The sequence below is a fragment of the Callithrix jacchus genome, chromosome 12, assembly GCF_049354715.1.
Source record: "Callithrix jacchus isolate 240 chromosome 12, calJac240_pri, whole genome shotgun sequence".
Lineage (NCBI taxonomy): Eukaryota > Metazoa > Chordata > Mammalia > Primates > Cebidae > Callithrix > Callithrix jacchus.
The window spans coordinates 39615869-39633834 of record NC_133513.1 but is presented as its reverse complement, the minus strand read 5'-3'; the positions used below and the strand labels follow the sequence as shown (position 1 = coordinate 39633834).

Sequence of the window (17966 nt, the reverse complement as noted above, 5' to 3'; positions counted from 1 at the left end):
ATGCTTTAAAACCACAAGGCCACCATGGATCAGAAGTAGATCTGCCTAGAGATGCTTTGTCCACCCAGCAGAATGTCCCCAACTCTATGTGCTGGCTGAGCACTGGATCAAGGGTGCACTGAGAAGAGGGACAACCCTCCCTCAACAGCCTTGGCCCTAACCACTGTAGGCACTCCATAAGCAATCATTAAGCACACGAGAACCTAATCATGTGCCAGGAGTTCCTCTAAAGGTTTACTGCATTATCTCCTGGAATCGTGTGGCAGAGACAGTGATTGTCTATACCATTCATTATTCTTCTTCCTTCCTTAGTGATAGAGCTCCAGAATTTTCAGCTAGGAGAAATGGCACAGGTCAAAATCTTTATTCACCTCTCCCTCTGCTGGCAAAGGTAGTCATGTGACTGATTCTGTTTGATGGAATGGAAATGAATTATTCTGTGAGAATATTGGAAATCCCTTCAACTAAGAAGAGCAGCCTTCGGTCCCCACCATCTGCCTTGTTCCTGCTGCCAGTCTGGAATGCTGACATGATGGTTGGAGCTTTGTCAGCCATCTTGGACCATGAGGCGACCTTGAGATTGAGAGCTACATGAGGAGGCCAAGAAGAAAGAGGAGGGCCTGCTGCACCATGATACCATAAGGTTACCTTTCTGCTGGTCTGCCAGGCTCTAGACATTTTTAAACTACTGAGATTTGGGATTTCTCTATTCTACTACAATTAAGCCTAACCCAAAACATTCAATAAATGATCTCAATAATCTTGAAAGGTTTAGAGTTGATTGTGGAATTTTCTGCAACCATGGCATTTAGGAGACTATACTAAAGTTAGATCGAGTCTTCAGGCACTGCAGAGCACCCTGAAATGTTCTGGCGATGTGTTATTCTCCCGAGCAAGAGGAAATGATGGCTGGCTGGTAAGTCGTGTCCACAAGCCTGTTTTTCACACTCTGTCTGCTGCCTGTGAGTGAACAGAAAGGCAAAAGACTTCCTAGACTTAATCTTGAAGTAAAAAAAGAAAATATATTGAAATACCCCCTTCCATTGACGGACTTCAGGCAGAAGAATTAACAACCATTAATCATTCTGGTTATAATTGTACAATATATAAAATATACTATGTAAAGTATGAAGTTAAATAATTGCCATTTTCCATAAGCTCTTATAGGATTATTTTGAGGTAATGACAGGGTTAATAATGTTGTCGAATTAAACCGACCTCATTTCTATGTCCATTGCCAAGGTATTTACCTCCCTAGGCCTCGCGTCCTCATCTACAAAATGAGGAATGTGAGCAAGATGCTCTCAGGAACCTTGGATCTGTGGGTTGGGCAGGTGAAGTGCTGCAGTTCCGGCACTGGCAGAAATGGCACTATTTCCTGTGCCACCTGGGATTTGACTTGGACAGCTGAGAAAAATCTTGACCACATGGGAAAGTGATTTGGTCTCCTTCTTGGAGATACACAGCACTTTTTGCTTCAACATTCAAGTAAGCCCCCTACAGCAAAGGGAGTAGAATGGCATGCCCCAATCTTGCCCGGGTTATGACATGTGTATGGCACAGGGATAAGCAGCCAAGGTTGCCTGTGGTTGGAGGGGACCAGCTGCCCTCCCCACACCTGCCTGCCTGTCCCTGGGGCCAAGGAGAACTATATGTGGCACATCTGTAACGCACTCATGGCACACTGGAAATTGCTGGATTCAAGTACCAGGAAATCAAGAAAAGTTTGTCTTATTTGTCTGGTTATTAGATTTACTTGTTTGTTTTGGTTTTGCCTGAGATACAAGAACAAGGGATGGGACCTTGCAACAAACTATGCAAAGGTGTCTCGGAGCAACTTCGCCAAACCCTAGGCCTGTCTCTCCACGGGGTCTTGTCCTCTTTGTCCAGGCCCTGGCTGTCAGAAGCCCCTTGTCTGGCCACAGCTACCAAGCCGTAGTGTGGACAGCAGGCCCATCCTTCCCTCTAGTGTTCTCAAACTCAAGCCCCAGTTTATTCTGCCTTGTGGACAAGCCCCACTCCCTCCTCATGTGACCAACACCAATCCTCCACCAAATGATGGGCTGAGGATTCAGGAAAAAATCTTGAAAGAGCGAAAAGTGCTGAAAATCCCTTTACCTAGGAAAAGCAACCTTCAGTCCCAACCATCTGCCTCCTTCCTGCTGCCAGCCTGAAGTGCTGACATGGTGACTGGAGCTTTGTCATCTATCTTGAACATGACATGACCTTGAGGATGAGAGCTATATGAAGGTGCCAAGAAAGAGAGGGGAGCCCGCTCCACAACAACACCATGGGGTGGCCTTTCTAGTGCTGGACTACCTGGCCCCAATCATCTTCTTTGGATGTGAAAATATGCATTTGATTTTGTCTGCATCAGGGCCAGGTGACCATCATCCAGTTGTCCCTCTTCATTGTTTATGAGCACAGATGAGGCACAGTGGCAAGGGCTGGGATACTGGAGTTAGGAGTCTTCCTTCCAATTCTACTTCCTTCACATTCCTAATGTTGCTTTTCTTTGTGTGAATGGGAATGTGCTACTGACATTAATGAATATCTATTAAAAACCTACTACATGCCAGGTGTTATGCTGGGGTGGAGGGAGATTATGGTTAGCAAGTCTGCTGTGGTGTGATGGGCAATGTGCTGCCCAGAACCTCTGAAAGGAGGGCTTGCTGCTCAGAGGCTGGCATGGGGTGTGGGTGGGCAGTCTCCAGCTGTTGGCCCCTTTAGGGTTCCCTCAGCACAGAGCCACCTGCCCAAAGGCCCACCCTTCCCAAGGCAGCCCCCATCCAATGACAGATCAAAGAAGCAGGATGTCAAACTGGCCGTATCAACCCAACTCAAGACGCTTCTGAAGGGCCACGCTAGCCCCGGATCTCCCTGTGGTTTAGCTGAGTCCCCATTGGGCCTCCAGGAATCCAGGAATCACAGCTTGATTTTTCCCTCTGTCCACACTTGATTCAAGCCCCTCTCTGCTATGGGGGTTGGTTCCAAGGGCCCTCCTTAACAAACCTTCTGCCCACCAAACTCTATCTGAGTCTGCTTCCCATGAAATCCAGCCTGAGATAAAGCAAGCAGAGAGAAATGATAAAGCAGTTTTGTGAGGACTGTGTAGAGGAGCGAATGAGATGATCTGCATGAAACACTTCAGCGACACAAAACTACTGTTGAAGCTGTGGATTCCCTTTATTTCTAGTGGTTCAGAGTGAGTCAAGTTGCTTGGGGGGAAAAGAAAAAAATCCTGCTAATTTTCCTTCTTCCCCGTCTTCAAAGCCTGCAAGGCCTGCCAGATCCAGGCAGGGGTGGCAATGCCCAGGGCCTCTCCAGGAGAGGAGCTGAGAGGATTTCAGGTGCGCCAAGGAAATCTCATGGCTCATGTCTGCCAAACACCTGTCGTTAGTGCAAGCCCAATTCCAGAGGTTGCAAAAAAGAGAGAGCTGCGTGACCCCCAAGCCCAGCTGACAACTTTCCAAGTTCCATTGTGCTATAACCAACACTGCAGAAGCACAATCCTTGGCTCCAAACCACTAATGAACTCCTTCTAGCTCCAGGTTTAATTAGTTTTCATTGCAATATTAATGATCCTAACAAACCATTTCAACTTTCTTGTTGCACAGCTGGATTTCTTTATTTGGCATTTGGTCTCTTTATAAGAAAATCCCACATGCATCCTCCTCCCCACTTGCCCCATCAAGAGGGAAAAAGATCACATTCTTATTTCGCTTATCACTTTGGCCAGCCCAGGGACAGTAGCTTTAATAATTTTGAAATTGGGAGCATTAAACACATCACAAACTGCCATACAAATAACATATAATATAACTCCAGGATTTTAATTACAGTGACTAATATATGTACCAATCCTAAAATCTCTACAGTACCATTAGGCCACATGCATGGACATTATTGGGAGGTTTAAAATTTGCACAAGGTGTGTCATTAGTTGATCCAAGACCTTCGAGTTCTAGTTCTCACCTGGGACTCAGAATTCATTTGTTGGGCACTTTGAACTACCCAGCCACAGGCAGTGCTGTTTTCATTAGTGACAATGAAAAATGATTAAACACTGCCACCAGTTCAGGTCCGTTTTTGTTGAGGGCAGGTTTGGCTGCATGGCAGAGCAAATAAGCATTTGCTGGGGGATTTCGCTGTTTCTTTATTTTCCTTGCCTTTTCAATGGAAGGGAGAAGGAATAGTAAACGAGAGCTACGCCCTGCCTGCTTGCAGAAATTCTCTGACCTGGCCTCAAGAGCATGTGATCTGGGTTTATGTCAGAATTCAGTAGATTTTAGGTGCAGTGTCTTTCCAGGAAGAGACTGGAATGTGGGCGAGCTATTGGATGGTGACTGCTGAACACTGAGTTGCATCTCCCATGGGCCTCTCCAAAGAAAGGCAAGAAGCCTGGGCTCAAGGTCCAAGGAAGTGCAATGAACTCACACTCAACAGGACCAGCAGCACACAGCAGCCAAGCCACACAGGGCAGCCGAGCTGAGTTTGCAGTGAGTGACCAAGCTCAGAGATACAGTCCATGACCAAGCTCAGAGATACAGTCCATGACCAAGCTCAGAGATACAGACCCAGCAGGCAGCCTGGAGAGGGACTCAGGACCATGGAAGGCAAACTGGACACACAGATGGGGTAAGGAAATGGGCCATCAATGAGGATGAAGAGCAAACCACTCCAGAGACCACATGCTAGTGAGGAAGGAGTTCCTTGCATTCTTCCAGCACTTAGAAAGGGAAGGCTTTTACTGCCCACAGCTCGGGGAAGCAGCTTCAGTCAGGACCCTTGACATGGCCTCCTGAGTGACAGACCTCACTACAAAGTCATCCAGCCCAGGACCACTCTTGGGACAACATCCCCAAACCAGTGGCCCTGCCCCAGGCCTGGCTTTACCAATCCCTGTGACCCTGGACACACACACCATAGCCAGAAGATACTTCCTTGAGCTTGTCCTGTTCATGCTTACGACCTCTCAAAACACATGAAGTGCTATCTGCCACACAGACTAAGAGGTCCCCAGTGGTCCTCATAGGACCTATTTATATCACCGCCCAGGACTTCACAGGGCCCCAGAGCTCCTGGCAAGATCTCAGTAACTGTCAGAAAATGGAAGAGGACAAGAGGACCAACGTGCAACCACAACTGTGAATTATTTTATAAATAAACTTAACAGGAAATCTGCACAATCTATATATTTTAATTACCAAATATTAGTGAAAAAATAAAAGACAACCTGAGAAATAAAGGGACATACCTTACTACTGGATGGAAAGTCTCAATCTCTTTAATATATTAATCTCTCCAAATTGATCTATACATTTATTTCAATTACAAGTGAAATCCCAGGATATTTTATGTTTGTGGAAAAGAAAAATAATTCTTAATTTACATGGAAATGTGAGGACCTAGAGTAGGCAAGTCAACCTTGGGGAAAAAAAGGAACAAGTTTTAAGGACTTGTACAACCAGATTTGAAGACTTACTAGAAAGCTATAGTAATAATAGTTGAGGTTTTGGCATAAGAATAAACAAGGATACCTTAAAAGTTTTCAGAAAGGGAAAATAAAAATGGATCTCACCATGGGCAACATGGTGAAACCCTGTCTCTACAAAAAAAAATTAACCAAGCATGGTGACATGTGCCTGTAGTCCCAGTTACTTGTGGGGGGTGGGGGTGGGGGGCTGTGGGGGGAGGATCACTTGAGCCCAGGAGGTCAAGTCTGCAGTGAACCAAGATGGTGCTACTACACTCCAGCCTGAGCAACAGAGGTATACCCTGTCTCAAAAAAAAGGTGGGTCCCCAATTCTCCTCCTCTATTAAAGGATCTGTGATTACATTGGGCCCACCAGGGTAATTTCCCTATTTTAAGGTCAATTGATTAATAATCTCAATTCCATCTGCAACCTTATAACCCTTTTGCCATGCAACATCACATATTCACAGCTCCCAAATGTTAGGATATAGGCAACTTTGAGGAGCCATTATTCTTTTTATTACACCTACCTACAGTGGCAGGCCTATCTCCTCCCATCAGCTATGTCAGCAGAGAAGGGATGACTGCCAAAACCTACTTGCTAAACCTAAATGAGAAAAATAGCCTGCTAAAATTGAAGATTCAAATAAAATCAAGAGTGTCCTAATATAATATCCAGAATATAACTGAAAACTACTCATTATACCAGAACCAGGAAAATCATAACTTCAGAAGACAATAAATCGATATCAATAGAGAGATGAATCAGATACTGGAGCTATCTGACAAACATTATAAGGCAGCCATCATAAAACTGATTTAATTAATAATTATGAATTCTCTTGAAACAAATGAAAAAATATAAAAGTTTAGCAAGGAATTTCAAGTTACAAAAGAAAACCCATAAAACTGAAAAATACAAAAAAATTAAAAACTTACTGGAAGGGCTCAATAATAGGTTAGAAATGAGAGAAGACAAGATAAATGAACCTGAGGATAGATAAATAAAATTTATTTAACATAAAGGACAGAAAGCAAAAACCTAACAGAGCCTCTAACAAAAGATCTAACATTCACATCATTAGAGTACCCCCAAAAATGGAGAAAGAATATGTGGCTTAAAAGTATTTGAAGAAAGAATGGCTGAAATCTTACCAAATATGGTGAAAAACATAAACTTAAAGATTCAAGAAGCTAAGCAAACTTCAAATAGGACAAATCAAAAGAGAGCCACATCAAGATACACATAATTAAATTTCTGAAAATTAAAGACAAATATCAAAATCTTAAAAGAATCCAGAGAGAAATGACATTTTACTTAATTATGGTAGATTTCTTATTTGAAACTTGGAGTCTAAAAGGAAATGGAACATTTTCCATTTGCTAACAGAAAAGGACTGTCAATCTTAAATTCTACATCCAATGACACTATCATTTAGGAGAATTTATAGCACTAAATGCTTACCTTAGAAAAAAAGAAAAAATTTCAAATAAATAATCTAAGTTCCTACCTGAAGAAGCTAATAAAGAAAAACAAAATAAGCCTAAAACAAGCAAAAGGAATAGAATAATAAAAACAAGAGCATAAATCAATAAAATTGAACAGGAAAACAATAGAGAAAATCAATAAAACCAAAAACCTACTTCCTAAAAAAAGTCAATAAAATTGATAAACCTCTAGCAGGACTGGTAAAGATAAGAAGAGAGAAGACACAAATTATCAGCATCAGGTAAAAAAGAAGAGATTTCACTACAGATCCTGCAGCCATTGAAGAGAAATTTGTAAGTGCTACAAATAACCTGACACTCATAGATTCAACAACTTAGAAGAAATTGGTCTACTCCTTAAAAACCACAATTATAAAATTCAACCAAGATGAAATAAATAACCTGAATAGTCCTATAACCATTAAATAAATTGAATTTGTAATTCAAAAGTTCCCAATAAATAAATCTCCAAGCCCAATGTCTTCACTGGATAATTTTACCAAACAGAATTATATTAATTTTATACAATTCTAATAAGACAATAACTCATTTTATGAAACCAGTATATACCAAAACCAGACAAAGATATCACAAGAAACTATAGACGAGTAGCCTTATGGAATTAGATGCAAAAACCTTCAACAAAATAATAATTCTAATTCAGTGACATATAAGAAAAATTATATGCCATGACCAAATGGGATTTAATTTAGTTGTGTGAGACTTATTCAGAATTTGAAAATGAATCAATGTAATCCACCATATCAACAGGCTAAAGAAGAAAAATCACGTGATCATATCAATTGATACAGGAAAAATATTTGACAAAATGCAACATTCATTTATGATATTAACAATTAGAGGAGAGGAAGCAAGATGGTCGTTTAGGAACAGCTCAGGATAGCAGCACCCAGTGAAAGTGCAGAGGGTAAGTTGATGCCACATTTCCAGATGAATTTTTGTTGCCCACAGACCAGGAGATTCCCAGGCAGAGGAGCCCCATGGGTCACCAGCGTGGCTGTTTTGGCTGGCACCCAGCATGGCAGTTCTCCATACAAAACACACTGGTCTGGTTGCCCTTTTAAGCTGGCAATTGGAAGGCAGATTAGCCCATTCATCTGATTAAACAGGGGTCTGAAACAGGGAGCAAGGCCAGGAGATTCCCGGGGAAAAAAAAGCACCACGAATCTCAGTGCCATTGCTTCAGCTGGTGCTGTGGGTCACCACATGGGAAATCACACAGATCCCAGCGCCCTTTCAGCAGGCGACTGGAACACTTGGGAGAGAATCAACCATTCAACTTAAAAAAAAAAAAAGGCTCTGAGGCAGGGAGCCAGGTGATCACGCTCTGCAGATCCCACCCCCACAAAAACAAAAACAAAAACAAAAAAACAGCAATTGGAAAAGCTTGGGGTTGAGAGTTTCACAACAAGCACAGCTGAACCCGGGATGGTCCTGCTCTGTGGGGAAGGGGCATCCACCATTACCGAGGCACTCCACCCCTACGGAGGTTGTCCACCACTGCTGAGGCAGCCTGACATTGCGGTGGCAACCCACTGTTGCTGAGGCAACCCGCCATAACAGAGAGAGTTCACCATTGAGGAGGCAGGCCACCATTGCTGAGGCAGTTCTAACCACACCCATATAAACAGGACTGCAGGGAAGTGCACACATCAGCAGGGCAGAGCCCACAGCAGCTCAGCAAAGCCTCTGCAGGCAGACAGTGACTAGGCTGCCTCCTTGCTGGGCAGGGCAGCCCTGAAAAAAGAAGGCAGCAGCACAAGGGAAACTCATAAATAAAGACCTAACTCCCCAGGACAGAGCACCTGGAGGGAAAAAAGGGGGGGTTTATCAGTTCTGCTGCAGCAGACCTAAATGTACTTGCCTAGCAGCTCTGAATGAACAATGGAGCTCACAGCTCAGCACTTGAGCTCCTATAAAGGACAGACTGTCTCCTCAAGGAGCACCCGGACCCCCGTATATCCAAAGAGTCACCTCACAAAGGACTGGTCAGACTGACATTAGGCAGGCATCATTCTGGGACAAAGATAGCAGAAGAAGTAACTGGTTGCAATGCTTACAGTTCTGCAGCTACTGTAGGTAGTCGCCAGGCAAGCAGGGCCTGGAGTGGACCTCAGCAGTCCTACAGCAGAGGGGCCAGACTGTTAGAAGGAAAACTAAGAAACCAAAATAACTTCATCATCAACAAACTGGACGTCCACTCAGAGACCCAATCTGAAAATCAGCAACTACAAAGATGACAGGTGAATAAATCCACAAAGATGGGAAGAAACCAGCACAAAAAGGAGGAAAGCACCCGAAAACAGAACAGCTCTCCTCCTACAAGGGATCACAACTCCTCACCAGCAAGGGAACAAAGCTGGATGGAGAATGAGTGTGACGAAATGACAGAATCAGACTTCAGAAGGTGGGTAATGAGAAACTTCTGCAAGCTAAAAGAACATGTTCTAACTCAATGCAAAGAAACTAAGAGCCTTGAAAAAAATCTGATGAAATGATAACAAGAATGGACAACTTAGAGAAGAATATGAGTAAATTGATGGAGCTGAAAAACACAACATGAGAACTTCGTGAAGCATGCACAAGTTTCAACAGCAGAATTGACCAAGCAGAAGAAAGGATATCAGAGGTCGAAGATCAACTCAATGAAATAAAACGAGAAGACAACATGAGAGAAAAAAGCACAAAAAGGAATGAACAAGGTTTTCAAGAAATATGAGACTATGTGAAGAGACCTAACCTACATTTGATAGGTGTACCAGAATGTGATGAAGATAATGAATTCAAGCTAGAAAATACTCCTAAGGATATTATCCAGGAAAATTTCCCCAACCTAGCAAGGCAGGCCAATATTCAAGTCCTGGAAATACAGAGAACACCAGAAAGATATTCTGTAAGAAGAGCAACCCCAAGGCACATAATCGTAAGATTCACCAGGATTGAAATGAAGGAGAAAATGCTAAGGGCAGCCAGAGAAAAAGGTTGGGTCACCCACAAAGGGAAGCCCATCAGACTCACAGCAGATCTCACGGCAGAAACCCTACAAGCCAGAAGAGAGTGGGGGCCAATATTTGACATCCTTAAAGAAAAGAACTTTCAACCCAGAATTTCATATCCAGCCAAACTAAGCTTCGTAAGTGAAGGAAAAATAAAATCCTTTGCGAACAAGCAAGTACTCAGAGATTTTGTCACCACCAGGCCTGCTTTACAAGAGCTCCTGAAAGAGGCACTACACATAAAAAGGAACAACCAGTACCAGCCATTCCAAAAACATACCAAATGCTAAAGAGCATCAACAAAATGAAGAATCTGCATCAACTAATGGGCAAAACAGCCAGCTAGCATCAAAATGGCAGTATCAAATTCACACATAACAATATTAACCCTAAATGTAAATGGGCTAAATGCACCAATCAAAAGACACAGACTGGCAAATTAAATAAAAAGCCAAAATCCATCAGTGTGCTGCACCCAGAAAACCCATCTCACATGCAAGGATACAGAAAGGCTCAAAATAAAGGGATGAAGGAAGATTTACCAAGCAAATGGAGAGCAAAAAAAAGTAGGAGTTGCAATTCTCATCTCTGATAAAATAGACCTTAAGGCAATGAAGATCAAAAGAGACAAAGAAGGCCATTACATAATGGTAAAAGGATCGATACAACAAGAAGAGCTAATGATCCAAAACATATATGGATCCAATACAGAAGCACCCAGATATATAAGGCAAGTTCTTAATGACTTACAAAGAGACTTAGACTCCCACACAATAATAGTGGGAGACTTTAACACTCCATTGTCAATATTAGACAGATCAACCAGACAGAAAATTAACAAGGATATCCAGCACTTGAACTCAGACTTGGAACAAGCAAACCTGATAGACACTTACAGAACCCTCCACCCCAAATCCACATAATATACATTCTTCTCAGCACCACATGGCACCTACTCTAAAATTGACCACATAATTGGAAGTAAATCACTCCTCAGAAATGAAAAAGAATGAAAATCATAAGAAACAGTCTCTCAGACCATAGTGCAATCAAGTTAGAACTCAGAATTCAGAAACTAACTCAGAACTGCACAGCTTCATGGAAACTGAACAACTGGCTCTTGAATGTTCACTGGATAAACAATGAAATGAAGGCAGAAATAAAGATGTTCTTCAAAACCAATGAGAATGAAGACACATCTTACCAGAATCTCTGGTACACATTTAAAGCACTCTCTAGAGGAAAATATATAGCAATAAGTGCCCATATGAGAAGAGTGGAGAGATCCAAAATTGACACCCTATTGTCAAAATTAAAAGAGCTAGAGAGCAAGATCCAAAAAACTCAAAACCTAGCAGGAGACAAGAAATAACTAAGATCAGAGCAGAACTGAAGGAGATAGATACATTCAAAAAACCCTTCAAAAAATCAATAAATCCAGGAGCTGGTTCTTTGAAAAGATCAACAAAATAGACAGACCACTAGCCAGATTAATAAAAAATAAAAGAGAGAATAACCAAATAGATGCAATAAAAAACAATAAGGGGGAAATCACCACAGATTCCACAGGAATTCAAACCATCATCAGAGAATATTACAAATGACTCTATGCACATAAACTAGTAAACCTGGAAGAAATGGATAAATTCCTGGACACTTGCCTCCTCCCAAGCCTAAACCAGGAAGAAGTCGAAACCATGAATAGACCAATAACAAGATCTGAAGTTGAGGCAGCAATTAAGAGCATACCACACAAAAAAAAGCCCAGGTCCAGATGGGTTCACAGCCGAACTCTACCAGACACACAAAGAGGAACTGTTACCATTCCTTCTGAAACTATTCCAAATAATCCAAAAAGAGGGAATCCTTCCCAAATCATTTTATGAGACCAACATCATCCTGATACAAAAACCTGGCAGAGACTTAACAAGAAAAGAAAACCAATAGCCATGATGAACATAGATGCAAAAATCTTCAGTAAAATACTGGCAAGCCAACTGCAACAGCACATCAGAAAGCTTACCCACCATGATCAAGTAGGATTCATCCTGGGGATGCAAAGCTGGCTCAACATACACAAGTCTATAAACTTAATTCACCACATAAACAGAACCAAAAACAAAAACCACATGATTATCTCAATTGATGCAGAGAAGGCCTTTGACAAAACTCAACAATGCTTTATGCTAAAAACCCTCAATAAACTCGGTATTGACAGAGCGTATCTCAAAATAATAAAAGCTATTTATGACAGACCAACAGCCAATAACATATTGAATGGGAAAAAACAGGAAGCATTCCCTTTAAAATCTGGCACTAGACAAGGATGCCCTCTCTCACCACTCCTATTCAATATAGCCAGAGCAATCAGGCAAGAAAAAGAAAAAAAGGGTATTCAAAAAGGAAAGGAGGAAGCCAAATTGTCTCTAATTGCAGATGACATGGTAGTATATCTAGAAGACCCCATCATCTCAGCCCAAAATCTCCTGAAACTGATAAACAACTTCAGCAAAGTCTCAGGATACAAAACCAATGTGCAAATATCACAAGCATTCCTATACACCAATAACAGACTTAAAGAGAGCCAAATCAAGAACAAACTGCCATTCATAATTTCTACAAAGAGAATAAAATACCTAGGAATACAACTAACAAGGAACGTAAAGAAACTCTTCAAGGAGAACTACAAACCACTGCTCAACGAAATAAGAGAGAACACAAAGAGATGGAGAAACATTCCATGCTCATGGTTAGGAAGAATCAATATCGTAAAAATGGCCATACTGCCCAAAGTAATTTACAGATTCAACGCCATCCCCATCAAGCTACCAATGACCTTCTTCACAGAACTGGGGAAAAACCACCTTAAATTTCATATAGAACCAAAAGAGAGCCCGAATAGCCAAGTCAATTCTAAGCAAAAAGAACACAGCAGGAGGCATCACACTGCTGGACTTCAAACTATACTACAAGGCTACAGTAATCAAAACAGCATGGTACTGGGACCAAAACAGAGATATAGACCAATGGAACAGAACAGAGGCCTCGGACACAACACAACCTATCTACAACCATCTGATCTTTGACAAATCTGACAAAAACAAGCAGTGGGGAATGGATTCTCTGTTTAATAAATTATGTTGGGAAAACTGGCTATGTGCAGAAAGCAGAATCTGGACCCCTTCCTGACACCTTACACTAAAATTAACTCCAGATGGATTAAAGGCTTAAACATAAGACCTAACACTATAAAAACCCTAGAAGAAAATCTAGGCAAAACCATTCAGGATATAGGAGTAGGCAAGGACTTCATGACCAAAACACCAAAAGCATTGGCAACAAAAGCCAAAATAGACAAATGGGACCTAATCAAACTCCACTGCTTCTGCACGGCAAAAGAAACAGTCATTAGAGTGAATCGGCAACCAACAGAATGGGAAAAAATTTTTGCAGTCTACCCATCTGACAAAGGGCTGATATCCAGAATTTACAAAGAACTCAAACAGATTTACAGGAAAAAAACAAACAAGCCTATTCAAAAGTGGGCAAAGGATATGAACAGACACTTTACAAAAGAAGATATACATGAGGCCAACAAACATATGAAAAAATGTTCATCATCACTGGTCATTAGAGAAATGCAAATCAAAACTACATTGAGATACCATCTCACACCAGTTAGAATGGCAACCATTAAAAAAATGGAGACAACAGATGCTGGAGAGGATGTGGAGAAATAGGAATACTTTTACACTGCTGGTGGGAGTGTAAATTAGTTCAACCATTGTGGAAGACAGAGTGGCAATTCCTCAAGGACCTAGAAATTGAAATTCCATTTGACCCAGCAATCCCATTACTGGGTATATATCCAAAGGACTATAAATCATTCGACTATAAGGACACATGCACACGAATGTTCCTTGCAGCACTGTTTACAATAGCAAAGACCTGGAACCAATCAAATGCCCATAGATGATAGACTGGACAGGGAAAATGTGGCACATATACACCATGGAATATTATGCAGCAATCAAAAACGATGACTTCGTGTCCTTTGTAGGGACATGGATGAACCTGGAGAACATCATTCTCAGCAAACTGACACAAGAACAGAAAATGAAATATTGCATGTTCTCACTCATAGGCAGGTGTTGAACAATGAGAACACATGGACACAGGGAAGGGAGCACTACAGACAGGGGTCGGTTGGGGGGAATAGGGGAGGGACAGCGGGAGATGGGGAGTTGGGAAGAGATAGCATGGGGAGAAATGCCAGATGTCGGTGAAGGGGAGGAAGGCAGCAAATCACACTGCCATGTGTGTACCTATGCAACTATCTTGCATGTTCTTCACATATGTCCCAAAACCTAAAATGCAATTAAAAAAAAAGAATAAAGAAAAAGAAAAAAACAATTAGAAAAAACTCTCAGCAATTTAGGAATAGAAAGGAATCATCTTAAGATGATAAAGAGCCTTTACAAAAATATATATACATCTAATCTTATACTAAATAGTGAAAAAAAATTGAACCCTCTCTCACCAAGATCAAGAACAAGGTAAAGGTGTCTGTTTTCATCACTCTTATTTGATGTAGTATAAGAAGTTCTAGCCCCTGCAATAAGGTAAGAAAACTAAATAAAATGCATACAGATTGGAAATGAAGAAATAAAACTGTCCCTATTTGCAGATGCATAACTGACTATATAGAAAATACCAAGGAAACAACAAAAAAATCTAAAACTGGTAAGTGAGTTCATGAAGGCTGCGGAATACAGACCAACACACAAAAATAAATTGCGTTGCTACATACCACAAATGGATATTCTGAAACTAAGATTAAACATGATGTCATTAACTATCACTCCAAAGACAATGAAACACTTGGGTGTAAAATTGACAGTGTCTATAAGATCCGTATGCTGATAATCATAAAACGCTGAGGAAAGAAATCAAAAAATACCTGGATAAGGGAACCACATCATGTTTATGGATTGGAAGACTCACCATAGTAAAGGTGCCAATTCTTCCCAAATTAATCTATAAGGTTAATGCAATTACTATCAAAATTCCAGCAAAGTTTTTGTAGACATAGACAAAGTATTCTAAAATTTATATTGGAAGGCATGAACCTCAAATAACTTAGACAATCAAGAAAAAAACAGAATAAAGGAGTAATCACTTTCTTCAATATTAAGTCTTACTCTAAAGTGACAAAATTTGGTCATTGTGGTATTGGCGGGGAATTAATGCACAAATCAATGGAACAGAATAGAGAACATAGAAGTGGGCCACACAAAATATTTGTATCCATTTTTTAGAAGTGCCATAACGAAGCACCACAACAAGATGGCTTAAACCACGGGAATTTGTTTTCTCACAATTGTGGAGTCTGGATATCCAAGATCAAGGCGTCCACAGGATTGGTTTCTTTGGAGGACACTTCTTGGCCTATAGGTGGCTGTCTTCTCCTTGTGTGTCTGTTCTCAACCTTATTTACGATGACACCAGTCATATCAGATTAGGACCCACTCTAATGACCTCATATAACCTTAATTACCACCTTAAAGACGCTACCACCAAATATCACATTCTGAGATACTAGGGGTTAGGACTTTCAAAGGGGACACAATTAACAAGCCCAGCTGATTTTTGACAAAGGTACAAAAGCCACTCAGTGGAAGAAACAGAGCCTTTACGACAAACACTGCTGGAGAAATTAGACATCCAAATGAACATCTAAGTCTCACATCTTTTACAAAGCCAAACACAAAATAATAGATTGCAGACTTCATTGTTAAGCACAAAACCATGAACCTCTTAGAGAAAAACTGGAGTAAATCACTGGGATCTAGAGCTGGACAAAGAATTCTTAGATTTGACCCCAAAAGCACCAACTACAAAAAGAAAATTGATACAATGAGCCACATTGAAATTAAAAACTTACTCTTTACAAAAGACCCTGTTGGGAGGATGAAAAGACCTGGAGAATATATTTGCAAATCACATATCTTACAAAGGACTTATATCGAAATATAAAGAGCTTCAAAACTCGAGGAGGAAGAAGCAAATAATCAAATTAGAAAACGGACAAAAGACATGATCAAATATTTTACCAAAGAGGATGCACAGATGGAAAATAAACACACAAAAAGATGTTCAACATCAGAAATCACTAGGGACTTCGCAAATTAAAACTACCAAGAGCTATCACTACAAACCTATCAGATTGGCCTTTTACAATCTTTTAAAATGTGATGCAGAGAAATGGATCACTCATATATTGCTGACAGAAATACAAAATAGTACAGCCACTCTGGAAAACAGTTTGGCGGTTTCTTAACCAAGTTGATATGCAATTATCATATGATCTGTCATTGCACTCTTGGCTATTTACCACAGAGGAATGGAAACTTATCTTCACACAAAATCCTGTGCCTATGACTGCCCAAGTCCAAAGCCTGGGAGGTGGTTGGGTAATGTAGAAACTGACCAGTTCCAAAGGCAAGTGACAATGGATGACCAATGGAGAACCCCGTTTAGCAGGGAAGTGTGGGCATGACATTCATAGCATTTGTTTTCACGGACACCCCTCATTTCACAACACTGGACACCTTCTGAGCACCACTGCCTATCTGTATGTCTGGACCTCTTGGTCTAGTCACCGCTGCCTCAGCCTGTGACAAACTAGCAGGTTTCAATCTGCTTCAGGGATGTCACCTTCCTCTCCTGGACTCCACACCTCAGGCCTCTCTCACTTTCTGCCTCAGACCTTCCCTGATGCTAAGGAAGATGGGGACTCCTGCGGGGATCCACTGAACATTCACACAGGCACCGTTCCAAAGTGCAGGGGTGTTTATGCCCAGGGTCACCCTTGGCCTGTGGGAGGAGAGGAGCCAAAAGAGGAAAGACTCCCCACCTGAGCCCTGGGAGACAGTTCCAAAAGGCATTCCAAAAGGCTCTTCAGAAGATTCCAGCCAGTGGAGTACTGGTCCTCCCCCTTAGCTGTGAGCAACCCTGTCTTGCATCCTGAAAATGCCTCTCACTTTTTCTCTGCCCATTCCCCCAGTCCTACATTTGGCATCCCTGGAACACTTCCCAAATACACTGCCTTTTTTTCTTTTTTGTCCCTGCTGGGCTGACCCAAGATAAGACGGCTTACAAAGATTTAACAGTGGCTGCTGAGTACCACAGCCAAAGAAGTCTGCCCTGTTCCTCACTGCCTCTGAGTTGTGTGGGTCCCCTTTAAGCCGCTGATGCCAAAGTTAAGAAGTAACAAGGAGCAGGTCAGGCAGGGAGAGAGAGACTGGGTACTGAGTCCAGCCCAGGTGGAGCTAGTTCAGGCCAGAAACCAGGTCAGTGACCTGAGACATCAAGCCTAGATGGGGGAGGATGGGACACCACCTCCAAGGGGCCAGTTCAAGATCAGAGCCAGCAGGTGGGTGACAGGCAAGGCAACAGAATCAGGGGACTCACAGAGCACATTGCACAAGGCATAATCCAGGTGTAGCCAGTCCCTTCTCAAAGGTCTCTGACCCACCTGGCCCCACGCAAAAGCCTCCACTTGTTTTAAACGACTAGTGTCAGAAAAAAACCAGCATCTGGCATCCAGGGGATCTTAGGACAAAGGTAAAAAAATGCAGCCTTGAGAGCGCAGATGGCATTTTTGTCTTGCTGAAATACCTGGCTTTAAAAGAAGAGTATCCTCTGGGAGGTGACCAGCTGGCCTATAGGGGAGGTTGTGAACTGGCCTGAAGGTTCTGAGTTATTGGTGGTCACTCTAGAAACAGTGAGGCTCCTCACAAGGGCAGGAAGTTTAGTAGGGTGTGGTCCTTCTGATCCAAAAGGCTGAAAACTGATATTGGATGAGGGAGACACTTGTCCAGAAACTGCAGATATCTTGAAGGACAAGATGTCATACCAATTGAAGTAAGAGACTTGACAACGTGCTAGCAAATTTTAAAAAACAACGACCTAAGAAAAGCATA

The 17966-nt window shown here is 41.8% G+C and overlaps 1 long non-coding RNA gene across 2 annotated transcripts in view; it reads right to left on the bottom strand.

Annotated features, from left to right (window-relative positions):
* LOC128929268 (uncharacterized) overlaps positions 1-17966 on the bottom strand; it is a 90615-nt gene that overhangs the window by 61176 nt on the left and 11473 nt on the right. The window lies entirely within an intron of this gene.